This window comes from Carlito syrichta, unplaced genomic scaffold (assembly GCF_000164805.1).
Source record: "Carlito syrichta isolate Samal-C Ts95f unplaced genomic scaffold, Tarsius_syrichta-2.0.1 Scaffold111527, whole genome shotgun sequence".
NCBI lineage: Eukaryota > Metazoa > Chordata > Mammalia > Primates > Tarsiidae > Carlito > Carlito syrichta.
Window position 1 is genome coordinate 105461 of NW_007055623.1, and position 24708 is coordinate 130168.

At 40.1% G+C, this 24708-nt stretch overlaps 1 pseudogene; it reads right to left on the reverse strand.

Annotated features, from left to right (window-relative positions):
• Positions 1–17488: 17488 nt before the first annotated feature.
• On the reverse strand, positions 17489–17865 carry LOC103272532 (annotated as a pseudogene).
• Between the last annotated feature and the right edge of the window lie 6843 nt (positions 17866–24708).

Sequence of the window (24708 nt, forward strand, 5' to 3'; positions counted from 1 at the left end):
ATTTGGGGTTCCCACTGGCACAGATAGAATCTGATCAAACTTAGTTTGAATTTCATGGACAGAGAACCTCAATTGTCTCCTGGGTTAGGAATAAAACCAACTGGGATGCAGACAAGGATGAAGTATGCATAAAGAAGACATATAACAAACTTTGTTTGCATTTAGAGATGGGAGTCTCTTTCTGTTGTCCGGGATGGAGTGCAGTGGCATGACTATGGCTCACCCCAGCCTTGACCTTCTGGGCTCAAAAGGTTCTCCCACTTCAGCTTCCCAAGTACTACAGGTGTGTGCCACCATGACCAGCTAATACAACATATTTTGAACTTGCTAAAAGAAGCAGTTCATTCTTACTAGACCATGAGATATGCAAATAGGGGCAGTTAGTCAGGCCTTTGGCAACTTTCTCCCTTAAGAGAAATGGAGAGGATTTACCAAGTTGCAGTGTCATAGTTCAGAATTCAGGCTCTAAAATCAAAGTACCAAGTTCAAGTCCTATAGCCCTGAGGCAAGTTGCTTGAGTTTTCTAAACCTCTGTCTTCTCCTCTGTAAACTGTGGGTGATTGTGATTCTGTCCATTAAATGAGATGATATAATGTGCTTCATAAAGTACTGGCACAGAGTAAGTCATCCGTAAGGGCTGGTTCTTCTGTAGTATGAGCTGTCTTCCTCCGGGTTAGGCTGAAGAATCATCAACCACAATTAGATGAGTAACTCCCTGCCACTGTTAACCCAGAAGACATGTACAGAAAGTTGCCTTGTGAGAAACTACTCCACCACAAATCAGAGCCTACAGAGCCAGCATCTTCTCTTGGGCATTTCTATTTGGCCCCAATATTATAAACCACTGTTTATTTTCTCTTTCTGTAGCATCTAGAGGTGTCTGACTTATCTCTCCCACACAGGGTGTACATGAGGTTTCCCTGGTGACTGACAGTCACTTTGAGAAACTTTCAAAGGCAGGCAAGTTAAGTCCATATCAACCCTTTATAGATTTTATCTTATTCTATGCTAGATTCAAAGGGTACATGTGCAAGTTTGCTACATGGGTATATTGCATGGTGGTAAGGTATGGGTTTCTATTGAGTTCACCACCCAAAGGCTGAGCATGGCACATAATGGGTAGTTTTTCAGCCCTTGCCCTCCCTCCTCCCTCCATGCTTTCAGACTCCCTAGTGTCTGTTGTTCCCATCCTTGTGCCTGTGTGTATCCAGTGTTTAGCTTCCACTTATAAGTAAGAACATGCAGTATTCAGTTTTCTGTTTCTGTGTTAATTCACTTAGAATAATGGCCTCCAGCTGCAGCCATGTTGCCGCAAAGGACATAATTTCATCCTTTTATATGGCTGCATAGTATTCCATGGCATATATATGTATATCACATTTTCTTTATCCAGTCCACTGTTGATGGCACCTAGGTTGATTCCATGTTTTTGCTATAGTAAATGGTGCTAGAATAAACATACAAGAGCAGGTGTCTTTTGGTAAACAATTTATGCTCCTTTGGGTATATGCCCAGTAGTGGGATTGCTGATCAACCCTTAAACTTCAAACCAGATCCCTAAACAAACGGGTCAAAACTCATAGAGGCATCTTAAAGTTATGCAGTAACACTCCCAAAAAAGGAAACTCAATTCTACTTATATATCATTACAAATATTATTACTATTATTATCATCATCATCCAAAATATATTAGCTTTCTATGGCTACCATAACAAAGAACTATGCATTGAGAAGCTTAAAACAACAGAAATGTATTTCCTGACAGTTCTGGAGGCTTAAAGTCAAAAAATCAAGGTGGTAGAAAGGTTGGGGGTTTTTGGAGGCTCTGAGGGAGGCTCTGTTCCATCCTCTCTCTTGGCTTCTAATGGCTGCCAGTCATCCTTGGAGTTCCTTAACTTGCAGATACATCACTTCAGTCTCTGCTTCCATCTTCACATGTGCTTTCCTCTCTGTGTGTCTGTGTATCTAAGCTTCCCTCTTCTTATAAGGATGCCAGTCAATGGAAAAGAGAGGATCCTAACTCAGTATGACCTCATGTTAATGAGATTGTATCTGCAAGGATCCCAAAGCCAAATAAGGTCACACTCACAGGTCTAGGCGAATGTTCATTTTGAAGACACTATTCAACACAATGCAATACCCCTTTTGGAAGTTCCAAATTCACAGCAAACACTGAAGATGGTAGTTGTGGACTACCACAGGTCTCTTTGAGATTTTATGGCCCATGAAAATTACCTCTGTGTGACCCTGTATCCATTTTATAGATGAAGAAAACTGAGGTCTCAAAGTCACAGTGCGAATAGTGTTCTTACCTAAAACCCAGGTCCTTATCTTCAACTGGTACATTTTCCTGTAACTTTGCTGCATCTCACAGTATTAGACTACTCATCATCATTAATGTTTCAGGGTATGAATTGATTCTTTCCAATTAGGTTAGACACATATACTCGCTTAGAAATAATATAGTTCGTAACTCAAATGCTTGTGAGGGGGATTAAATGAGAAGCTATCCATAAGACATAGCCAGAAACATAGTAAATGCTCAATTAATGTTAACCAATATGGTAACTGTGCCTCTTCCTTCGTCGGTTTCTTAAGTTTCCTTCAAAATTCATAGTACAGAGTAGGATGCACATTTAATGATCAACAAAACTATGGAGTGTGATAACTCAAATTGCATTACTGTTCTGCCTAATGGTGACGTTACCAGCAACACCATCTACCACCATCACAGTATTTGAGGCTGGCTCCATTTAATTCAACAGTCACTTGTTGAGCAGATCCTGTGCATTCGATGCTAGTATTAGCCACTGCTGCAAAGTGGAATAAGATACAGTCCCTGACATCAATGGACTTGGAATCTTCTGGTATATTAATAGTGAGCTGGCAGTCAAAGCATAGCATGATGCCTGCTATGGAAGATAGCAAAGTCTAATGCTTTGGAAGAAAAGACAGTATGATGGATTGTGTCTTGGTTACAAAGAAGAGCTTTCCCAGAGAAGCTATGAGAAGAAGCTATGAGAAGTGGGAATTTGCTAAGCATCCCAGGCAGTGGAAATAGCAAAGGCAAAAGCATTGTGATATGAATTTGAGTTGTAGAAGGTCTTCTACCAAAAAACAAACAAATGGTGTATGTTGGGAGAAGATGAAGAATTAACTGAAAAAGGAAAGACTAGGCTGAAACCATTTGTGAAACAGGACAGAGAAGGCATGACGTTCCATATCTGACCCACCCACATTTGACTCCCACCCACACCACTTTAGAGTGGGTTCTTCATGCAAGTTGTTTAGCCTCCTCAAGACTCAATTTCATCTGTAAAGCACAGATAATCATGTCTTCCACATAGGGTTGCTATGAAGATTCAATAAGATAATGAAAACAAAGCTTTAAGCCCCTTACAATGAACAGTACCTACTGGTATTTTTAAAAATTGAACTTTCATCTTTTGAGCAAACATTGATTCTTTGAACAAACATTGGTCAATTGCCCAAGATGCTGATTTTTTCCCAGGCACTAAGAAATCACTGGAAGTTTCAAGCAAGAAATTAATATCATGCCTGGTGATAGAAGACCACTCCTAAAAACTGCCACGGACTAAAAGGAGAGTTAGGTGGTATCAGGCTAAGCCAGGACACTGGCAAGGAGGATGGGGTAGCTGGGATGGAGGGACTAGATAGCAATGAAGCAGAACTGATAGGACTTTTGACTGATTGGATGAACAGTTTAGACCTAGGATGGCCTCCATATTTCTGAATTGCCATATTATGTGTCATTAATGAAGGCACAAAACTCAAGAGAAAAGGACAGTTCTGGAAGATAAAGTGGTGAGCTGTTGACGTAAAAGGGTCTGTGGAGGAGCCGGAGATGACAACATCCAGGGAGACTTGGCTGTAGAGCTAGAGACATTCGAGACATGGGCACACATGCAGGGTAGCTCATGCCTTGGCAGGGGAGGTGCACACCCGTCATGAGTATGCAGAGAGAGGAGAAAAGCAGGAAGAAGACTCCAGTATTTAACAGGTGAGAAAAAACCCCAGCAGGGGAAAGTACAATGGCAATTTCTGTTCTGACTCTACCCATCAAAGTTGTGTGCCTCTCATTGTATTTTAGGACATGAGGGCATCCTATAAGTCAATCTCTTCACAAAAAGATAAGGAAACAGACAGGAAATGTGACATGTCCAAGGTAACGCATCACAACAGAGCTTGTGGCAAGAGTAGAGCCAAAGCCACCTGACCTTCGGACCAGGGTTCCTTCTACTACTGGCTGCTGTTCTGGCCTAGCTGGGGCCAGCATGGAGTTCTCTCCAGTCTGGGCAGGTGATGTGATTAGTAGGCTGACATTCTCCCCTACCCTAAAACAACCTCATTTCTCTCAGTCTGGAGGAATGACCCGGTAACAGCTTCCACTCAGCTAATGAACCAGCAGCAGTTGTCTGCCGCGACTTCTTAATTTCCCGCAAATGTGAGTTCCCGACACGTGGCCACAGCTTCGGGCAAAACACATCACACTCCCAGCGAGACGCCCGGAAACTGGGGGGAGACTGATGGGGGCTCCTGGTGTGCAATCTGTGACTGTGTACTTGAGTCAAGTCTGGGGTTTATGATTAGAAACCAGAATAAGCAGAATAATCAGTATTTTCTTCTGATGCCTGTGAAGTCAAGACTGTCGAAGAGCCCTGCCTCTCTTAAGCCTCCTGAGGATACCGAGTGGCAGCTAAGTGGCCAGTGTCCACTAAGAGGGGGTCCACGGGGACTCCCTGCCCTGACCTCTGCATTCTCAAAGCAGAGATTGATGGGCCAAAAGAAGCATGAACTGGACACCTACCTGGCCTCAATGCAAAGCACTATACTAAGCAAGCATCAAAAGCTAAAATGTAATCAGATAAAACCTCTGTCCAAAGGACATATTGAAAGTATCTAGTGAATGCTTAGATGAATTTACTACCTCTAGCCCAGATCTGTGTGTGTGTGTGTGTGTGTGTGTGTGTGTGTGTGAGAGAGAGAGAGAGAGAGAGAGAGAGAGAGAGAGAGAAAGAGAGAGAGTGTGTGTGTGTGTTGAGGTCTCACTCTGTCACACAGGCTGGAGTGCAGTGGCACGATTATTCACCACATAGCCTCAACCTTCTGGGTTCAGGTGATCTTTCCACTTCAGCCTCCTGAGAAGCTGGGGTTATAGGTGTGCACCACCATGCCAAAATGATTTTTTTATTTTTGTAGCTACAAGATGTTTCTATGTTGCCTAGACTGGTCTTTAACTCCTGGGCTCTCACCTCAGCCTCCCAAAGTACTGGGATTACAGGCGTAAGCCACCACACCCAGCCTTCTCCTAACTCGTATATGCAACAGTATATGTGACATCTCCATTCAAATATTTGAAAGGCATATTTAAATTCATATCTCCAAAAGTGAATTTGTGACTTCTATTCCCTGCCCACAACCCTGCCCCTCCCAGAGACTCCCACATCTTGCTCAAGGGAAACTCTCTCAGTCTAGTGGCTCAGACCAAAAGCATAACCATGAGCTGCCCTTGGCCACCTCTTTGTCTCACTCCCACATCCTCCATCACACATCCTATTGGTCCTTCCTTCAAAATATACGCAGAATCTAGTCACCTTTCACCTCCTCCATCACTGCCAGTCTAGTTGGAGCCACCAGGGGCTCTTTCCTGGCCCCATCCAACCCACTGGCTAGCCTGCCTGGCTCCACTACCCTGTTACCCACTGTCCCCTCTCTATCTAATAGTCAGAGTGAGCTTTTCAAAATTTAAACAGTCCATGACATTCCCTGCTCCCATCCTCCCAAGGCTCTGCACTGCCCAGAACACGCTTCAGATACCCAGATGGCTCACTTCCTAGATTCTTCCAGGTTCTTTCCTCACAGAGGCCTTCCCTGTCCCCTCTATCTAAAATAGCCTTGACACTCTCCATCCCTTTACCCCACTTGACTTTTTTCCTGAGCGTTCATCTTTACTGAGTAGTATATATATATATTTTTTTAATTTTTAATTTTAAAGATGTGGGTTACAACTCAGGGTTAGGTATAAAAATGTTCATTATATAGGTATCCTTGTTGATGAGGTGTGCCCCCTTCCCCTGGCAGTTTCCCTCTACTGCCAATCCCTTTCTTATAGTATTATGATAATTCCTTAAGGTCCACTTATAAATGAGAATATGTGGTACTCATTTTTCTGTTTCTGTGATAGATCAAGTAGTATATATTGATCTGTTCATCATCCCCACTGGAATTGAAGCTCCCCGAGGGCAGGGACTCTTTCTGTCTGTGTTCTTCTCTCTCTCTCTCTCTCTCTCTCTCTCTCTCTCTCTCTCTCTCATCACCTAACACAGTGAGAGTTCACCGAAAGCTTGTAAGAGTAAGAGAGGAGCAAAAGGAGGGAGAGAGAGGAAAAGGGAGTCAATAATATGTCATAGATGAGGTCATTTAACCCTCACAACAGCCCTGGGAAGAAGGCAGGTTTTTGTTCCTCTTGTGCATTTTCCCTGCACAGAACCTAGCATAACTGGGCAAGGCATACACAGTAGGTGCTGAATACATACCTTCTAATGAATCGATTAACACATAATTGGTAGTTTTCATTCTGTCAATCACCTTTCATGTTGAGAGAACTTTATGTGTTTTAAATTAATACTATTATGTGAAACTATGTGTTTTAAAATAATACTATTGGCCAGGCTCAGTGTCTCAGCCTGTAATCTCAGCACTTTGGGAGGCAGAGGCGAGTGGATTGCCTGAGCCACGGGTTCGAGACCCGCCCAGGCAACTTGGCGAGACCTCATCTCTACAATAAATCAAAAATTAGCCAGGCGTGGTAGCACGTGCCTGTAGTTCTGGCTACTTGGAAGGCTGAGGCAGAAGGATTGCCTGCACCCAGCAGGTCAAGGCTGCAGTGGCCAGGAGCATGCCACTGCACTCCAGTCTGGGTGACAGAGTGAGACTCCAACTCTAAATAAATAAATAATACTAATAATAGAGTACATTCATACTGTTTCAGAGAGTTATTACTAGGTGATTTTTTTTTAACCATATTGTGTTGACTGCTAATCACTATTTCTTAATTACTTGTCTATAAAAGTTTAGAATTTCAAAAAATACTGTCACATCATTATCTTGGGATAGTCAAACTAACTGTGGGAGACAAAAGAGAAAGCCTTGGTTCTTCCAGTTTTTCAGTTGAGGCCACTAAGGTTCAGATAATTTAAGTGCTTTGTGAAAAGTCCCACAGCAAGACAGTAAAACTTGAATCGAAGTCCAGGTGTCCTTCCTCCAACACTGTGGTTGAATTATGCCAGAAATAACCGTATTATCACATTAGAGAGCAACGTAAGCTCCTCTGCAATGTTTTATCTACTGCCTCCAAATGCCTTGCTGGGATGGTTTGTCGAGGATGGAGACTTTTAGAACAAACTTGACCTGCTGTGCTGGTGTTGGGAAACAGCTATCTCTAACAATGATGTGACCAAAAGAGAGAAACCCATGCATCAACTTTACAAGGACTGATTTTTTACAGGAGTCATTGCCAAGGACAATTTACTTTCCATTAGTAAAATGGAACCTGAAATTATTTAAAACTGCTATTAATCATGGGATGAAGAGGTCTTCCTACTCCCCCTACCAGAAATGAAAGAGGACTGCTCCTCTGAATTAATGATATACACTTGCAACTGCACCCCGGGCAGACAGACAATAAGAATAAATTAATTAAAATAATAAAATGCCCTGTAATTAATGGAACTGTTGTTATTTCTATAGGAGACATCCCCCCTCCCCAGAACATTCAAAGATTATTTAGCAATACCATTCTTTCTAGACCCTTGAACAATGCATTTTAGAGTTTTAATTGTCAAGAACATTATTACAGCCATGCTTATCCTTACATATCAATTTATTTTTTTAATTTTACTAAAACGGGAAGTAATGTAGAATTATCTGGTGATTTTAAAAATAACCACATGAATATATCATTGCTTTTAGAAATGCATTATTCTTATGTGAAACAGATCTTGCCCCATGCCCTCAATCTCTTTTTTGCCATCAGATGAATTAAATTCATGCTGTCTTAGTGTCAGAAACGTTGAGCCGAGAGAGCCATGGGAGACCATCTATTTGAAAGTTCTTAGTTTCCAGATGTGAAAGCAGAGACTCAGAGGGGTTAAGGGTTGCCTTGGTTTCCTCTTTTGTCAAAGGTAGACGCCCCTCTCGTCTACCTTCTTAACTTCTCGGCGATGTGGCAAGGCTCCCACAACACCAAAGGAAAGGTTAGAGGCAGAGGGAAGCATTCACACACATTTGAAGCATGAACCATAACTTCACATGATCAATATCCACATGCACAAAGTTACCTTCTCTCCATTGCCCTGGTATTTCAAGCCATGGAATCCGAGATGGAAGCGAAAAGAACAGAAAGACAGATGCACAATTCCCAAGAAGGGAAAACGATAAAATATTGATACAATCAATATTTTTTAAAAACTTCTAAGGGTAAGAATCAACAAAGGGAAAGGCTGACAGCAAAAGACTATACAGTATTGACTCTCCACTAGGCGCTGCTGCCAGAACTCAAGAACTTTCCATATGCTAATGAACTCACTAAGGTAGACATTATTATTATCTCCATATTACAGATGAGAAAACTGAGACTCAGAGAGGTAAAATCCTTTGCTCAAGGACACGAAGCTAAGGAGTCACAAGGATAGGATCTGAGCACACACAGGTCTGCAATGGTGGTGATATCCTTAACTATGATACTCCCATTTCCTGTTGGTCAGTCAGTGCTTAGTCCACCCCATCTCCTGGGAGCGGCCTGTCAGCAGGGGAAAGAGCACACTCAGAGAAATGCCAAATCCACACTTTGTCTTCAAATTTCCTAAGACTTAGGCTTCAATGATCCAGAGTTTTTTTCTAAATGGGACATTTGCGACAATAGTGTAAAGCGATTTAGAGGAAAGGAAGAACTGGCCTTACGTTTCCATAGTGGAAAATCACAATCATTAATCTCCATGAGGAGAAATGAGCTTCCAGTATGCTCCAAGTGGGTACATCACACATCTTCACAACACTCACATCCACCAGCTGGGGAACACAGGCTCAGAGGAGTGAATTGCCTACCCAAGATCATGCAGCAAAGAAGTGGCCAACCACCATTTTTCTGTCTCTACCTTGACTGCTATTCTACACTGTCTCTCTGGGGTTTTTGTTGGTAGTGGTGGTTGTTTTTGTTTGCTTGTTTGTTTGTTTTTATCAGTCAAGGTCTCACTCTGATGCCAAGACTGGAATGTAAAGGCATGATCATGACCTCCTGAGCTCAGGAGATCCTCCCATTTCAGACTCCTGAGTAGCTGGGATTATAGGAGTGTGCCACCACGCCTGACTCTCTCTCTCTCTCTCTCTCTCTCTCTTTCTTTTTTAAGAAATGAGGTCTTACTATGTTGCCTAGGTTGATCTCAAACTCTTAGGCTCAAGTAACCTCTTGCTTCCACCTCCCAAAGTGCTAGGATTATAGGTATGAGCCTCTGCATACAGCTTCTGTCTTACTCTTTTGCTGAGTTTCTTTGTCAATTATGCATTGATTGTGTAGGGCACTGTGCAGGGAACAAGAGCAGCTGTAGAACTGGGCTTTAAAAAGCTATACTGAGCCAGGCACAGGTCAGCTGGGATCCTAGAAAGACACTTAGCTGTCTTGGGCTACCCACAAGGCCAGCCACCACCTCGTGTAATTTCTGCTGTGTCAAGCTCCTCTGTGTAATGGCACGGAAAACTGTAATTGTCTTGTTTGAGGCCTGCATGCCTCATGGAGTAGGCCATTCTTCTTACACAACTGTCCTGCTTCTCCCCCCATCATAAGGAAAATCACAATCATTACTCTCCATGGAGAAAAATATCAAATGTTGATTCCTTTACCACAGGTCCCCATTATTCATACTTTGAATATCTGGTAGAGCTAAGATGGCAAGTGTCGAAATAAGTTACCAGGATAGGGAAGAACCAGGACTAATAGGTACCATTTTCTCCTGCTAGGAGGCCACTCTTGAAGTTCTTGCTTACCTGTTACTCTGCATATTTGAGACATATTGCAGACCTCATTCCCACTTTCCAGAAAGGGAGCTGGTTCCCCGACGTGGACCTTTGTGGTGATATGGCTTTGCTCACACAGTCTTCCACCAAACCCACTTTTTCCCACATTCTCCCACTGGTGAACCACCCCAGGCCCTTCAAGGGCAAGCTCCAAACCCACTTCTTGATACCTTCAGCCAGAGGAAGGTACATCCTGGAGTCTATGAGACTCTTCTGGAATCCTGATTTATGCATTGGTCCCCCCAGCAGCCTGTGACCTCCCTGAGGCTAAGTATGACTCTTCTTCTCTGGAGGGGTTCAGTCCTGGATGACAGAGTCAGCACCCCACAGCCAAAGACACTTGAGGTAGAGGAGCTTGACACAGACAGTTGTTATCTTATTGAAAAGACCAAAGGACAACAAAATGATATCAAAAAGGTTTTTTTGTTGTTTCTTTGAGTCAGAGTCTCACTCTGTCACCTATGCTGGAGTGTAGTAGCATGATCATGGCTATCGCAGCCTTGACTGCTGGGCTCAGATGATCCTTCCACCTCATCCCTCCCAAGTAGCTGGAACCACAGACATGTGCCACCATACCCGGCTAATATTTTATTTATTGTAGAGGCAAGGTCTTGTTATGTTACCCAGTCCGGTCTTGAACCCCTGAGCTCAGGCAATCCTCTAGCCTCCACCTTCCAAAGTGCTGGAATTACAGGCATGAGCCACCACACCTACCCTAAAAAGTTTTTTTAGTATTTATTTTAGGTTGAAGGCCTAACTCTACCTGCTTAGCCATAATATCTTACATTCTTGGGTTGGAAGCTTTCTAGAAACATGATACAACAGAAACATTTGCAATTATTTCACTAAACGCTTGGCAGCAGTACAAATAGATTGGAGTCATCTGAGTTGGCTTAGAGCAGGTCTGGACATGGCAGTAAGTTCTTAAATGACCCAAGGTGATCCAGAAGAGCTGAAATGACCAAGCTTCTCAATTCAGGGCACACTGACTTAGAAAGTTGCAATAACACCTCACAACCTTGCTCTGTTCCTGCTTTGTCCTTTGTAAGATGGAAATGGCTGTCATATGCACCACACACATATACTCACACCCACACCCACACACACTCACACATCCCCACATACACATATACACATTCACACATACACACTCACATACATACACACTCATACACTCATTCACACATACACGCACTTACACACATATATATATACACACCCCACAGAGTTGATGCCAAGCTTTCATATGATAGTGTATGGAAAAAACATCTCCATGAATGGCAAAACCAAGGCTCCAGAAGGCTTCAAATGGAATTCACCAAGCAGCCTGTCTCACTGAGGCACTAAGTGTTTCCACTTGTAATATCTGATTTCATCTTTCAAATGATCTACGAAGTTGATTTTACTTTCTTCACATCTTGCAGAAATGGAAAGGAGTCGCATACTTAAAGCTGGGAAGCCACAATGGCTGCATTGTAGCATTAATCTAGATCTTGTTGCCTCCACAGAACTGTTTCCCTGACACTGCAATACTTCCGTTGGGAATATTTTCACTTCAGAATGTTTCCTGGAAGTTTGGAGGGGCAAGTCCGGAGGGTATAATGCAGCCAGACCAAGCTCCTATCATCCAAGAGATCATAGTCAGGAGACCACAGACCAGAGGGAGTACTATACGCACACCCTTAGAGGGCCTAGAACATGAGGGTCCAGGGAGCTGCCTCTGAACTCACTTCTAAGTCTCACCAACAGAGGACCCTCTGAAAATTGATTTAGCCAGTCCAAAGCCTCCTCATCCACACATGAAGAGAATCAGAGTAGCCACCTCCCAGAAGTTGGAGAATTAAATGAGTCAGTCCATTCTGTTTATCAGTTTAGCACTTGGCACATGGTAAATAATGCAGCCAGACTCAAACCTGGGCATCTTTGTGATCTGAAGGAAAAGGGACATAGACTGAATAAAGCCCTCACATGAGTTCATCACATGCCTTAGTAAGGGATCACTTCCTTTGGTGTTCTGTGTTAACTGAGGTGACGGAGTGTCAGTGGAGAATTAGATGGAGGAACCAAAGAAGAACAATAATAGAAATAATTAACATTAAGAAATGTTTTCAAGTTTATGTCACATATGTATAGCCAATAGCTCATTTAACTCTTACAGCAATGCATGAAGCTAGGCAAGACAAGTAACTTCATAGATTGTTTACAGATAGAGAAATGGGTAGTTTGAGGAATAAGGAGAGAGGAAAAGGAAACTGGCAATTATTGAACATCTATTGGATAGCATAATTTATTTAACAGATCATTTGTAAGTGGCTACCTGAGCGAGGCACCAGAGATACAGAGCTAACTAAACTATTTTCTACACTATGGAAACCTGCTCTCCGTCTGATGGGGAGGCACAGACAGAAGGTCAACCATTCCTATACAAAGTAGTAAGAACTTTGATAAAGGGATACATAACACAAATCAGAGTAACCAAGGAGGTTTCATAGACCCATTGTTGTAAAGCTTGAGTGTGAAATTAGCCAGGTGGAGTGAAGAGCAAGGAAGAGGCTTCCCAGGCATGGTAAATAGTATCATGTGCAGTCACCCTGCAGTGTGAAGATTAGAACCAGCTCTGGGTCCCTGGAGCACAGAGCTGGAGGCAGGGTAGGGAGAAGGGGACCGTGATGTGGGCAGATGGTGGGCTTCAGGTTTCGGTCACTTAGGACCCTGTGGGTGATCCTCAGGAGGTAAAGATGTTTTTCTGTAGGTGATGCGGGCACAGTAGATCATTCTGGCAGCTGTGTGGAGGATGGAAAAGAAGAAAGGAGAAGAATTTAGGCCAAAGGCAGAGAGATAAGGTGGGGGTTGATGCAGTGGTACAGGGGAGAGCTGATGAAAGCCTAAACCATGGCGGTAGCAGTCGAGATGAAGAGATAAGGAGGACCCAAGGAGGTGGCCTTTTGGCAGGACTTGGTGCCTACCTGGATATAGAGAGGGGATCAAGACCCCTCATTCACCTCAAGCTCCCCATATTGTTGTCCTGACAGTGTCACTTTGGAAAAGAACAGTTAGACAAGATTTTGAACATATAATGGGTGGAGATTTCACAAATCAAATCTCGAAGGACTCAGAAGAAGACAGAGATACTAGAGGCTAAATGCTTATTTTTCAGATTGTGGCATTGAAAAGACTGTTGTTGAATGCTTTAAAGCTCCACATGAAAAACATACACTCAAATGCAGATGTACAGGCTCCATAAATTCCTAGGCAATATCTTCAGACTTGGGACATGTTTTTAAAATGTGAGGGAAAAGGAGCAGGTAAGGGGAGAACGACATTTTATGCCAATCATTTTATAAACAACCTGACTTTGCTGATGGGAAAATAGACCTTGAAAAAGTGCAATTCATCAATACAGCAGAGGTCAGACTCCAGTAAATAAAAGAAAATTACTATAATTGCTAATAAAATGCAGCTTTTGTCATTTCATTTATGCATTTCAATTGCAATTAGATTAACAAGGATTTCAAGAGGGAGAAATTTCCATTGCAAACTACTTTTCAGATTGAACAAGGAAGGACTTTCAGAAATAACTCAGAGACTACAAATAAGGTCCCAGAGGAACAGCTAGAGTAGGTTTTCTACTTCCATGATCCTCAAATTCTATCTCTAGTGAAGAGGCATTAGGCTGGGGGGAATAAAGGGGTAGGGTAACAGTTGAATTGAGGTATAAACAATAAGGGGGTCAACTTTTTAAATTTTCCTGTAGGGAATTTAAAAGCAATGGCAAAATAAAAAGATTGCTTTAGTATCCCCATGTTCCGGCAATTCTAAACAATGTCAACAATAAAATACTTCTCATGGGAGCCCTCTGTTCCCACCATATTTCCTCCTTGAAAATCATTGCCGACCGGGCTCAGTGGCTCAGCCTGTAATCCCAGCACTTTGGGAGGCCGAGGTGAGTGGAGCCTGAGCCCGCGGGTTCGAGACCCGCCCAGGCAACTTGGTGAGACCTCGTCTCTACAATAAATCAAAAATTAGCCAGGTGTGGCAACACACGCCTGTAGTTCCAGCTACTTGGAAGGCTGAAGCAGAAGGATCGCCGGAGCCCAGCAGGTCGAGGCTGCGGTGGCCGGGAGAGTGCCATTGCGCTCCAGTCTGGGCAACAGAGTGAGACTCCAACTCAAAAAAAAAAAAAAAGAAAAGAAAATCATTGCCTAAATCAATGATTTTGAGGCCAAATATGGTGCTCCAGGATTTGATAGTGAAAACCATACACTCATTTATCCACTCTTCAATTTGAACATAATATTCAACAATCATTTATGCATCCCATTTCATCCTCACCGTTATCCCATGAGGTAGCTACACTGATTCCTACTTTACAGTGAGAATTCTGAGGTTCAGAGAAACTTGCCCAAAGAAATTCAAATTTCAGGTTAAATCATCAGAATTTTATCATAAGGCTGCTTTACCTTTAAAGCCAGTGATTTTTTTTTCACCTTAGCAGCACTTCGATAATAGCTGATCTTGGATACCACCTGACCTTTTCCTAGAGGAAGACCCCCTACCTTATGGTGAGCAAGTTCCACTTGACTGCCCCAACCAGATTTCCTCAAGAGAAACAGGCTGTGGGGACTGAGCTGGGGTGGATGTTGTTGGGAGAAGGTTACTTAAGATCCAAAATATACCTGACTAACCTGACATGCAATCCACCCAAATTAATATATCTATCTCCACATTTATTGTCAGAACAAGATACTTCAATGACGATGGAAGAAAGGAAAAGACAGATAGGAAAATCATTTTCTTTTTTTTTTTTTTTTTTTGAGAAAGCAGAATTTATTGAAAGGACAGAAAAGCTCCCACAGTGGGAGGGGACCTGAAGGAGTTGCCCAGAAAATCATTTTCTAATGTATTGAGATATTAAGACCTGACTCAAAAAAGTAATGCTAGAAGTCAGATAGAGAAGAGCTATTCATGGAAATACGATACTGGGGGACCAAAAAAATGGAATTATCTCTTGGAGGGTGGGCTTCTTATAGTACAGGCTTCCCCTGCTAGTAAGTGTCCTAGGAACCCATTGGCATCAGAGTACCAGCTAGAGTTGTCAGAGGCTGCGTTCAGCTTTAGTGAATTTTTTTTTGGAGATTCTTTCAACTCATTTGCCCATTTTATAATGGGTGAATTACAGAATAATATGTAAACTGTGTTGAGTGTTCAGCACATTTTGATCTATAACAGCATGACCCCTATGCCCCACCCTCCCTATTCACCCAATCTCACTTCAAGTGGCTTTTTTTTGTTTTCTCTGATGAAAAAAGTCCTCAAAGGGAAACATTTGGCTGATGTGGAAGATGTGAAACAAAAATGGCAGCAGCACTAAAAGGCATCAGAACTGACGAGTTCAAAATTGTTTTGCGCAGTGGAAAAAGCTTCTTGATAGGAGTATTGCATCAAACGGAGAATACCTTGAAGGTGATTGAAGTTTAAATGTGTAAGAGTAAATACACACTGCATAGATAAATCTCTAGTCCTCCTCTCCCACCCTGAAATAACCAAATTTTTCTAAAACCACCAAAAAAAAAAAAAACTGCAACGATTAAAAAAAATTAACTACAAAAATTGTATCACATATGCACTTCAATAATTTATACTTGTTAGTGTGTCAATGTCACTCTGTGGTCTAGGACATAGGTAAGATGGGTTATATGTAATTGCTGGCTCACCAGATGTTCATTACTCAAAAAACACTATAAACACAAGTGAATAAGTAAGTATGAGAAACTATAACGGTTTGGGTAAAGTTCTGTGACTGATGTGATTGTTTCCAGTTGAAGAGCTAGGACTGGTCCCCAAAACTGGTGGCCATTTATATGAGACTTGATAGAATTTTGACAAATGTATCTTGGAGAATAAGAAGAGAGCTTCAAGTGGAAGGAATAGCTTGACTAAAGGCACAATGGCTAGGAAAACACAAAAAACATTTGAGGTCCAACAACTAGACCTGCAAAACTGGACTAATCTAGGATAGAATTGAGAGTTTGGTGGATAAAAGCCTGATACCCTAACTACCAACATGGTTCCCAAATCATAATACCAAAGCCAGGCAAGGACATCACAAAAAAAAGACCAGCATTCCATATAAAAATAAATATAAAATCCTAACCATCAGCCTACAGAAGCATATTAAAAGGATGATACTCCATGACTAAGTGTGATTTATCCCAGAAATGCAAGGTTGGTTTAACATTAGAAGAAACATTTGACAAAATCAAATAAATTTTCATTATTAAAAAAAATTTTAAAACTAAGAATAGAAGGGAACTTTTTCACCCTGATAAAGAACATCTACAAAAAAACCACAGCAAACATTATACTTAATGTGAAAAACTAAACACTTACCCCCTAAGATCATGTACACTCTCACCACTTCTATTCACCAAAGTATTAGAGGTCCTAATCAGAGCAATTAGATAAGAAAAAGAAATAAAAGACATGAGATTGAAAAGGAAGAAATAAAACTATATTTGCTGAGAAACTCACCTTTAAAACTATTATAACTAATAAATGACTTCATCAAGGTTACAGGAACAAAATCAATTTTTTAAAATCAGTCACATTTTTATACAACTTGCAATGAACAATCCAAAAATTAAAAGAAGAAAACAATTCCATCATAATAGAATCAAAAAATAAAATGCATAGGAATAAGTTTAACAAAAGAAGTATACTCTGAGGCCTATAAAACATTGTTGAAAGAACTTAAAAAGATCTAAATAAATGGAAGACAACCCATGCATGGATCAGAAGACTTAATTTTGTTAGGATGGAAATACTCCTTAAATTGATCTATGAATTTATATATTCTTTCTTAGAATCCTAGCTGCCTATTTCATAGAAATTGAAAACTGATCCTAAAATTCATATGGAATTACAAGAGATCCAAAATAGCCAAAGCAGGACTCACAACCTTGTATTTCAAAAAAGCAGGACTCACAACCTTCTATTTCAAAACTTACTACAAAGCAAGGGCAATCAATACAATGTGGTTCTGGCACAAGGATAGACTTATGGCTCCATAGAATGGAATCTAATGTCCAGGAATAAACCATGAGTCTATGGTCAATTAATTTTTTTAGCAAGAGTACCAAGATCATTCAATGGAAGAAAGAATAATTTTTGTAACAGTGTGTGCTGGGGCTACTGAATAGCCACATGTAAAATAAATTTTTTTTCATTTTTTCATTTTTCTATTTTTTAATACAATATCCTTTATTATGTATGGGTTTTTAAAATTATTTCCGTAATCTCTCCATACACAGGCAAAAATAAGTGTGCCACTTAACATATTGGAACTTGCAAACTCAATAATTGTCTAGAGAAGGGAAAATTATCCCCAAAACAGATTTAACCAGAGCAATGCATCTGACGACCTCCAAGACCATGGAGAAGAACATGATAGACAGACTATCCCCTATAGAACTTTCATTCACTACCATTCGATAACCCTTATTCAGGCCCAGATCAGCCCCACATTTCTTGTCAATAATCATTAAATGTCCAAGAAGACTTTCATTATCATCATCTGCTGCAGAAATCTGGGATATGTGTTTCTTGAGTATCACCAGAAAATGTGTTGGTGCTTGAGGGGAAATGTCATGGAAAGCAAGACACAAGTCATCCTCAAAAATTATTTTGGCTGGGATTTCTTTGCGGATGATCTGCCCAAAGATTGTGTTGCCACCAGGCCTGATGACCTAAGCCTTGGCAATCTCATCTGCCATCTTGGCCTCCCTTCCACGCAGCAGCCAGGGGAAAGGCTCTGGAGGATAATTTTTTTTTTAAGTGAAGTTGGATTCTTACTTCACATTATATGCAAAAATTAACTTAAAATGGATCAAAACCTGAAATGTGAGGTCTAATACTATAAAATCCTTAAAAGAAAACACAGCAATAAATATTTATAATCTCAGGTTTGCCAAAAGATTATTAAATATGATATCAAAATTACAAGCAACTGAAAAAATAGATACATTTGACTTCATCAAAATTAAAAGCTCTTATTATCAATAAAGTAAAAAGACAACCTAGAGAATAAGAGAAAATATTTGTGAATCATATATTTGATAAGTATCCAGATTATATAAAGAACTCTTACAACTCAACAACAAAAAGACAAACAACCTAATTTATATAATAGTCAAAAGCATTTGACTTGACATATCTTCAAAGAAGATGTACAAATGACCAAAAATCACATTAAAAGATGCTCAACATTATTATTTATTAGGGAAATGCAAACTAAAACCACAATGAGATACCACTGAACACCCACTAGAATGGTTAAAAATTTTTTAAATGAATAAATACATGCTGTAGAGGATGTGATGAGATTAGAATCTGCTGATAGGAATGTAAAATGCCTCAGCTGCTGTGAAAAATAATTTAGAAGTTCCTCAAAATTTTATCACACAATTATTATGTAACTTAGTAATTCCCTTCCTAGGTATATACCCAGGAGAATTGAAAACAGGTGTTCAAGCAAAATATACACACAAATGTTCATAGCAGCATTATTCATAAAAGCCCCAAAGTCAAAAGAATCCAAATATCCACCAACTGACAAATGGATACAAAAATGTGGTAGAACCATAAAATGGAATCAAATTCTGCCATAAAAAGGAATGGGGGAGAAATGAATAAAGTACTGATACGTACTATAGTATGCATAAACCTTGAAAACATTATGCTAAGTGATTGAAGCCAGTCACAAAAGACAATATATTGTGTGATACCATTTACATGAGATGTCCATAACCGGCAAACCCACAAAGACAGAAAGCAGATTAGGAGTTGCCAGAGTTTGGAGGTAAGAGGAAAATAGGAAATAACTGCTTAATAGACATGAGTTTATTTTGGTGTGATGTAAATGTTTGGAATTAGACAGTGATGATGACAACACTGCAAACATACTGAAAGCCACTGAATTTTATACTTTAGAATGGTTAAGGTGGTAAGAAAAATGTGCTGGTTGGGGGAGGGTAGGTGAGAGATGTTACCCTCAAGGAACAGCCAGGCAGCTGGGTAGATAAGATGTGTACATAAAAATGGATCAAACATGCCTAAAAAAATTTAATCAAAATTAGTGAAAGAAATGAGAGGAAAATAAAATCTCTGTTTAAAAAAAATTAAAATGCATAAACATTTCAAATCATCAAGAATAAAATTTAAAAGCAAAGCATAGACTCAGAATATTAGCTACAAACAGGATAGATGGTCCTTGTGTGTGTGTACAAGAGTATATGATGTACTTATAAATAAGTTTTAAAAAATTAGAAAGATATAAAAGAATGAATAGAACAAGAGATACAAGCAGCCCCCAGAATTTGTGAAAAGTTCAACCTCTCTCTTGTAATTAAAGGCAAATTAAAACAAGATGCCATTTTTTGTTCATCAGGCTGCTATTTTAATAATAATTCTCAGTGCTGTAAGAGTATAAGGTAGGCGACATAATAAATTGCTTGTATGACTATTAAACTGGTTAAATTCCTTTTTCGAATCAAGTTATCAAGAGCCTAAAAGTGTTCAAATGCCATCTAAAGTTCAATTATTTTTTTAAAAATTAGATATGTAGGTAATAGACTAAAACATAAGGATTTTTCATTGCAATATTATTATTTTTAAATAAAGTATTCATTTGTAGAAAAACTTTTAAGCAATAAAAACTACAAAAAAAAGACAGCAAAACAATTAACCAAAATCTCATCACCTAGTAATAGCCATCATTAAAAATAAGGTGACCACATTTAGATTCGTACCTGAACCTGTATACAGAAAAATGGGTAGGTGAGGTTGTTAGTGATGTTTGAGTAATTGGAAATAATCTCATAAAATAACCTAATTTAATGCTATAGTTAGGAAAACAATTTTACTTAATATTTGGAAAAAAATAGAAATTGACATAAATCTGGGAGATTATTACACTTCAGATAAATGTATCTTTACCACAAGAGATTTCATTTATAAAACAAACCCCCTAAAAATATTGTATTTGTTTCATAGAGCTGCTGCTGCAATCAAGCATCCCAAACTCAGTGGCTCAGAACAATAGAAATGTATCGTCTACAATTCTAGGAGTCAGAAATCTGAAATTAGCATCATCCCAACCATACTCCCACTTAAGGCTCTGTGGAAGGACCTATTCCAGGCCTTTCTCCTAGGCTCTGGCAGTCTCAGGTATTCCCTGTCCTGTTGATGGCCACCTTTTCCCTGCGTCCAAGTCTCTATGTCCAAATTTTCTCCTTTATAAGAACACCAGTCGTAGCAGATTAAGATCTACCCTAAAAACCTCAATTTATCTGATTACCCTTGTGAAAACCTTATCTCCGAATAGGGCCACATTCTGAGGTACTGAAGGTTAGGACTTCAATATATCTACTTAGGAGGATAAAATTCAACCCATACTATATATGTGAAATAAGAAATTTTCCTTAAGGAAAAATATACTAAAAAAATCACGAGAATCATAAAAAGTTTGAGTCATTATGTTTGTAACTCCATGGTCTAATTATAAACACTATTGTTTGGCCCATTGCTAATAAGATCAGAAAATGTAGCACTTTTATAATCCTCCCTCCTTTCCTTCTTTATTTCTCAATTTTTAGGGTATACTAAGTAAATTTGCTTTGTTGACATTTATAATATTTAAGTTCTATACTGCAATCATAGCTCCTGTATTTGCTTCACCTTTGTTTTATTTTTGCTTTAAATATTGTATTTTTAATTTTTTTCTTATTTTTTTATTTTGATTTTATTTAAATTGATCAAATGTTAAACTACAGTCCTGTACCAAAGTATATCCATACAGTTCTTTGAATCAATTCATTTTATGATGACTGAATTTCATCATCTAGCAACACTGTTTTTTTAAACCGAGGGTCCATAGTTATAATCTCTGAGTTCCTAAGAGCCTGAAAATACAGTACTCCTCTGTTGCACTTATGTATACTTGGCTGAATAGAGCAATCTTGAATCACACCTGCCGCCTGGATCACGTCAACATTAATCTACCATGTTCTGCCTTTGAGTGTACTGTGAGACTCACTGCCATGTTTTCTCCATTTGTGCCATCAATGGCTGGATTTCAGTTGAACTGTTTTCCCTGGAAGGGTTCATGAATGTTGAGTCCTTATATTTCATTTCTGAGTGTCTGCTTTTGCCTTTATACTTCCACAATAATTTGGGAAGGTATAATAATGTTTAGTAGTATTTGACATTTCCTCAGAACTTTTTAGGCACTGCTTTACTGCCTTCCAACATGGAACGTCTTTGTGGAGAAGTTTGAGGTCAGCTTGGTGACAAGGTGACTTGTTTTTCTCTGTTTGGATGCCAGAGGAATTATTTCTTCATTATTCAGGTTTGAAAATAACAAGATATTCTCTCTTGTTTATCACTCTGAATCTTTTTTTTTTTTCCTGGAATATGGTATGCCCTTTCAGTCCTTAAAAATCAGAATGAAATCTATCTTCTATTCCACTTGTTGGATTCTCTTCAGCAGAGACACCAATTAGTCTTAATTTTGAATCAACTTTGGCCTTCACGTGTATTATCTTCTTTCTAACTGCCTTGATCTCTGTCCTTTTCCTCAGTTTTCATCATTACTACAGCAAACCTTTTCCCTATGTCATAAACATAATTTTTAGCTGTCTGATTTAGTTATTTTTGTTTATAATTTATTATTTCCATAATAGTATATAGTCTCAGTCCTCAATTTTCTTATCATTGAATTGTCATCTCATTTCTCATTGTACACTTGTTTCATAGAATTCAGATTCTTATTAACTTCTGTTGTGCACAATACACATAGGAAATTTTCTTTTTTCTTGGGTTATATTTTCTTTCAGGTTAGGTTTTTCATTTGTCTTTTGCAACCAATAGTCTTTATTTGTTCTTTCTCTCGTTACTTTTTTTCTTTCTTTTTGTCTTTCTCTCTTTGGAGGTGGGGTGGGGTGGGAACTATAATATATTTGCTTAGTTGCCACATGGTTTCTTTTCACCTTTCTCATGCTTGACCTGGGCAGTTCTGACTAGATTTTATATTTCTTTCCATATCTATACAGTGTGATTAAATTGTTCTTGACTCCCTTCCCCTTATATCTGATATCTACTCTTCCTGAACTCTACATCAAAACTAGGGACTTTTTGGTGACCTCGGGCAGTGCTTCATAACATGTTTCACAGCATGAACATAGTTTCCTAGAAAAATGGTGAGCCAAGGAAGTCTACCTTGTTTAAATACTGAGATCTCAGGGACAGTACATAGAGGCTATGGGGCTTTCCTCTGGACAGTGCCCATATTCTTGTTCTGGTCCTCTCTAGAAGATGTGGGGTGATTAGTGACAGGCCTCAGCACTTTTCTCAGGCACCTCTTCTCCCCAGTCTTTTGACCTGGGGGCAGATTAAAAACCACACCAGCAGAGATAGGATCTTTCCTTGAACTTTATGGCATGAGGTTGTAACCTTTCCTTACTGGGTGGTGCTGATGATTTGGTTAGGAGAGGAGGTGAGCAGACTTTTTAATTCTCTACTGTCCATCTAGTCAAAAACTGGGGGAAAGCAATTGTTCAGCTGGCTTCATTTTGCCACCTTAGATAGAAGTTCTACATAATTATTTATTTCTTTATTTTCTGTGTAATTATTTATACAAGTGAAAAGTAAAGAGTAAATCTAAGTGCTCAATACCAAGATTATTTAAATAAATTATAGCTGATCTTAACTGAATAGTAAATAGTCATTAAATATATTTGTGAAGTTAAATAAGAAAATAACATTTCCATAATGTAATAAACTATATATACAATATGACCCACGTGTTTTCGATATTCATATATACATAGTATATATATGTGTGATATACAGAAAGATTTAATCAGTATTCACATTTTTAAAACCTAAATGGAGATACACTAAAGTGCTGATCGTTAAACTGGGTGGTTACTTAGCCGCTTGTAGCTTCAGTTTCAGCTAGAGAAACAGAAACTACTCTGAGAATTCGAAACTGAGGGACTTTATTGTAAAGGATTGGTAGACAGGAGCTGAAAAGCTGAAAAGCCAAACAGGGCAGAATGAGGCAACTCAAAGACTAACCACAGCAAGAAGCTAAAGATCCTACCTCTAAGGTCAAAGGGAGTCCCTGAGTAAGCTGCCACAGGGAAGACCCGCCTGCAGGAGAGACTCCCCCAGAGTAAGGCAGATTCTGCCCTCCCACCTCAAACAGGTGAAACCCAGGGGAAGTCAGACAACCAGGTCAACCCTTTGTCAAATAGAAGAGGAGGTTGAAAGTAAGTGTCAAGAAAGACATGTGAGAGCAAGCAGGCCCAATTCATCGTGACTTCCTCTTCCACGGACACCCCCCTCAGGAGACTGTTGGGAAAATAAGAGTTGTAAAGAAGTGTCAGGACAGAGGCTCACCCGTACCAGCCCCTTCTTCAGGGAGGAAGGATACCAGGTGGTGATAGGGACCAAGAAGGGGTTACTAACTGCGTGGATGCACCAGGGATGGAGATGGGAGGCACTGGACATCTCAAGAGCCTTGTCCAGCTGGAGAGCTGATGAGCAAGGGCCAGGAGCCCAGGCAAAGGCTGCAGGTTACTCAGACAGGGAGACAGAGCCCAGGAGGCAGGAGGGGTGTTGTTCTCCCTGACGTGATGGAGACAAACCTGACACTCCTGGATGCAGGTGTGCAGTCAGCTCCACCTTCATTTCTCTCCCTCACCCCACTCCATTGCTGAGTCCTGCAGGAGGCAGAATAGCCATAACTGTGAGAGCAAACCTGAGAACACCAGGCAAATGCTGACCGTCCCCACCACACCCCCAAATCATGACATGTGTGGGATTTCTCTGTTATTTGCCTCATTCTTTTTTTCCTCTCATTCTTCACAACTGTGGAATGAAGTGTGAGATCATAGCTGTCAAGCAGCCTCCTTATTAGCATCAGAACTATAGTCAAAACACATTATGCTTGGCTAATACACTTATTTTTTATGTAATGGAAATGCCATCAAAGCATAGTTAATCTGAATTGAATTAAATCATAATTGGAGCTCTTGTGCACAAGGAAGAGAAATGATTCTTTATTGTTGCAAACAGAAAATGCGCCAATTGTAATTTACTTTTTTAAGTAAATGGCCATTGTTTCCCAGAGTGTCCGACACACGCCAACACTGGCTCCACAATGTGGTCAGTGCCAGGATAGCTTATGCCCATAGATGTGGCCAGGACAGGTAAAATGAACTAATCCAGAGTGAGACCCTGCCTCACTAGGTAACCTTCCAAAACCTTTCTCCATCTCTGTGATTCATATATTTCGGATATGTGCATACACATAGAGGGGCTCTGAGATGCAGGTAAGATCATCCATCAGAGTCGCTGGTCTGTAATTCATCCATGCTGGAAAGAGGTTCAAACCCAGTCTGGTTCTTACACCATAACCTGTTCACTGTTTCCATGGTACCTAACCTGGCTATTCAGCAAGAGTACAGGAAAAAAACTTTTAAAAATCCAGATAGCAGCCGGGCTCGGTGGCTCAGCCTGTAATCCCGTGCCTTTGGGAGACTGAAGTGAGTGGA